The sequence below is a fragment of the Gossypium hirsutum genome, unplaced genomic scaffold (genome assembly GCF_007990345.1).
Source record: "Gossypium hirsutum isolate 1008001.06 unplaced genomic scaffold, Gossypium_hirsutum_v2.1 scaffold_315, whole genome shotgun sequence".
In the NCBI taxonomy this organism is placed as follows: domain Eukaryota; kingdom Viridiplantae; phylum Streptophyta; class Magnoliopsida; order Malvales; family Malvaceae; genus Gossypium; species Gossypium hirsutum.
This window is the reverse complement of record NW_024402948.1, coordinates 7,629-12,014: the sequence shown is the minus strand read 5'-3', so window position 1 is coordinate 12,014 and position 4,386 is coordinate 7,629. Positions and strand designations below refer to the sequence as shown.

General features: G+C 38.7%; 1 pseudogene; it reads left to right on the top strand.

The window, feature by feature from the left end:
* Positions 1 to 2,356: 2,356 nt before the first annotated feature.
* Positions 2,357 to 4,161, top strand: LOC121226616 (uncharacterized; annotated as a pseudogene).
* Positions 4,162 to 4,386: the final 225 nt, after the last annotated feature.

Here is a 4,386-nt window from a genome sequence, read left to right as displayed (position 1 = left end):
AAACATTTAGACAACCAATGAGCAACATTTGTTTCCATTTTGCTTTGCGTGCAAAAGCCATGTGAAGACAATATACAAAGTATTAATGTAATTCATGAATAATTTATTAACCAATCTGTTCGAAAAAATTACAACTGTACTTGGACAAAAATACTACACTTAGGCACAAATCTAACAATGGATCTTTCATCCATGGTCTTATACTGCTTCGCCATCCTGGCGTATTACCTCATGATGCATAAATCTTTCATCCATGGTCTTACTCATCATACTAGCTGCTATAGCATCTTCATCTATGGTCTTACACCGATTACCTAAACTTGTGCCATGACATCTTTCATCTATGGTCTTAAGCCATATACCTAAACTTGTACATACTGCCATGACATCTTTCATCCATAGTCTTACCTACGTACCACATACCAGACTTACATGACGTCGTTCATCCATGGTCTTATGCTATATATCGTCATCACGGTGTCGTCCCAAAGGACAGGTGATACCGCTGTCGCGGTAAATACCATTCCATTATTTCATATCCTGAATCCTCATCTCATTACCTCCTTTACACCACCTAACATTAATACTTGAACACCGCAATGTTCCCTCACAAAGCTGGAGCTTCGCTCGAGGCGATAACTAATGGGTTCTCTCCACATTCCCATCCTAATCTTTGTTTAACCCTTAGAGGTTTCCCACAAACATGTAATGCGCTCATTCACATGCTTCATGTTTATGACATTTAAACACATAAACCTAACAGAAAGTTTGGAGTCTTAGGACTCACCTGAACTTTATTATTTCATAGTTCCTTTTCTTTAACTAGAGCCTCCATTTCTAGCAGTATCTTGAAACTAAAACCTTCTGGTTAATTGTGTTTCATCTTAAAAGCTTATACTTTAATAAACATGCGTAACCCTTATGACAGATCTGAAGATTCATAGTTCACCTACATACAAAAAAGGGTTTAAGAACTTACCCGCTTGCTGGTTTCCCCCCACTTTCCAACTCCCTACTCCTGAATTCTACTCCATGCAGAACTTTCATAGCTACTCCTTCGAGCTACCAAAGAAGATGAAGAATGAATAACTGAGACAAGGTCATGAAGAAAATCATCCTTGAGAGCCATCTCCCAACTATTATAGCTCTTCTCATGCTAACACCGGACCTTACGAGAACTGTCCATATGTTAATCATGATGTCTCTCACTAAGGACCAACTAGTTCTTTTCCTAACGACAGGTTTGGTTCTCACTATGTCAAGTTCATTTTAACTTCCCGATTCTCCCATATATGTTGCCAGCTTGCAATCTCTTTCAATATATCTTATTGGTTCTTAATTTCGGATTTATTGGAAATTGGGTGTTACAATCTCGTGTTTATATGGGTCAATTCCCCAAAGAAGGTTTGTGTTTTTTCAAACCATGGTAGTTTGGACTATACTATATGAGCATTCCTGCAAGTACACACTATTTAAAAAAAAAAAAAAAAAAAAAATTTCTAACAAGCCAATACAAGAGAGAAAAAAAATTGCTTGCGATGTTCACAACTTGGACCATTATTGCTAGCCTAATCATGTTGAAAGTAAGTTATATTTATTCATCCCGCTTTAATTCATCCCGCTTGAGTTTGGTTGTCTTGTGTAACTCTACGTGATTGTAGTTTATCATCAGCGGACATATATAAACTCCGGACCATGCGGACATGAGGATACATAAAGTGCAGCAATATAAAAAGGAAGAGCATAACTCAAGCATGTTATGCAGTTGGAAAGTAAAATGGATTGGAGTTATAGTATTAGTAAGTTAGCAAAAGTAAGGAAACTTCGTGTTCTGGCTTTTCACATGATTTACCCTTTCATCAATGCTCCTCTCTGCTTTGACGGCCAACTAATTCCCTACACCACCAAGTGCCACTACTTCAAAATACTACGGCTATACACACATCAACCCTCAAACATTTATTATGCTATTTCCATGTCAAGTGCATAGCCTTGCTTGTACCTAATGGTGTGAACGGCTACGCCATACACAGAATTAAGAATGGTTTGGTTTGATAAATTCTACTTTCATACCATAACTTGGACTATATGTTTCCTCGAATGTTAGTAGTTCCATTTTCACCGTTTTGTAATAATTTTCTTCTAATACCTGTGTTTTAAGTGCATTTAATGATCTCTGCAACAGCAACTTAGATCTATCTGCTCTGCAATCAATGAAATCTTAATGTGTTAGCCTTGCTGGTATATGTTCTTACTGCTTAAAACAAAATTTTCAAAACAACACATTAATGGAGGTAGTTGAGGGTTGAAAAAGTGGGCAACACACCACTTCTCTTTATTTACTTCGCCTTGCAACTGCAGATGTACATCCATTGGTGTTTGATGCAAGTCCCATCTTTTTTTCAGTTTTATGATCTTTTTGCTTTCTGTTTTATTCTATATTCTCCAAGCTTCATGGATTTAGCACATAAGCTCCTATTCGCAGCTTTGCTCATCTTTGCAGCAACCATTGATGGGACGCAGGCAGCTGCCATGGTTTCTGGTGCTGTTTTCTGTGACCAATGCAAAGATGGCCAGAGATCCCTCTTTGATTATCCCCTTTCTGGTAACGATCCATCCCTGCTCGGTTGTCGTACATGGCTACATTCTTAATTGCAACTGGTTTTATTGTCTTTGTTTTCAATTGATATGTTAGCTTTTACCTTATAACTTAAACTAATCCATCAACAGATGCACTCTTCAAACACTTGTTGAAATTGGAAGTGATTTATCGTCCACTGTATAATTTTGGATACTATAAAAGCAAAAGGATCTGCAGAATCACATATATATATTGATATGGTTATGCAGGAATGAAGGTGACTGTTACCTGTGCTGATGGTACTGGGCAAGTGACAATGTCAAGGGAAGAGACTACAAATGTATTTGGGAACTATGTGATGAGGTTTGATGGCACACCAGACTTAAGTAACTGCAATGCCCAGGTTTCAGGGAGTGGAGAAGGGTCAAATGATTGTGGTGCAACTGCTGGTCCTGCCCAGAAACTTAGACTTATGTTCAGGATGTTTGCATGGAGATTTATGGTGTGGATTCTTTGCTTTCTGAGCCTTCCCAGCCCATGTCCTTCTGCCCAAGGTCATCTAACCCTGTGCCTGCACCTATAATAACACCTACAAGGCCACCACCTCCGACTTTCAGGCTGCCCCCGCTGCCACCATTGCCTCCAATGCCTCCATTGCCCTTCTCTGAGGCATCAGCTTGTTCACATCAGTAAGTCCACTTCTGGGATCTTGATCTCAGCCAGTAAGGCCGAGAAATGTTAGATACGAATAGGGCCAATTAACACATAAGGGGTATGTGGAGCGAACATCGCCACCAATCCATGCTCTAACATACACGTGCAAGCTTACATTTCATGCTAGCACTTTTTGTTGAATTCATGTGAGATGAAAACTTCAACGGTGCGAAAGCTAGTGCTCCATCCCCTAAAGCTGAGAGTGAAAGATCAGAGTTGTGAACTTTTTATCATGCTAATTCACAGGAATTTCAATGCAAAAAACCAATACTGTCTGGAGCTAAATAAAAAAGTCCCATTTAGATAGTAGTTTCATGGATACATTTTATTCATAAAAACTCGAAGAAGTAATCAATAATTTTGTTGTGGATTTCTGCTTTCGAGGTACTGGACGATGCCTGAGTACAAATGCTACTGGAGGGTACTGAACCCTGAGACAAAGGTTTCTCTTATTTTCGGGCCACTTGCTGCTAGGAGATATGGGTCTGATATGACCCTGTGGGAAAGCCTTCAAGGGAGAGGAGACCCGTATAAAACTCTGCTGAGGGAAGCCACAACGGCTCTTCTCAACTCATATAACACCCTTCAATTCCCATACAACTCAATTGGTTTGTCACACGTACCAACTGGGCCTTGATGGGTTCAACCAGAGGTGTCCTCATCACTGCTTTACGCTTCATAAGGGCTAATTCCGGCTCTGGTCGAGTCACCTGCAAATTAACCCCTTGCAAATCATAACCTATAATTTCCGATTACAATCCTGATTTTATTTACAGGCTTTTTAAATTTATTTCTATAATTTCTATATCATTCATCATGCCTACCTATGTTCTGAGAATAAAATTGGAGTCCCCAATTTCATACAATATGCTATTTGCTATGATTTTCTTTCAACTTTTAACGGTTTTCCCTCTTATTAAGAGTTGCCATATTACATCCCAAATCAAATTAAATGTTATAAAATTAATTATATTAGAAGCTATCAAGTTCCTAGTATTGTGATTTAATATAATATTTTACGATCCAACTCATATCCTAACATACTACCTTCTATTCTCATTTAAGTAATGCAAATGTGGTGAGCACCATTA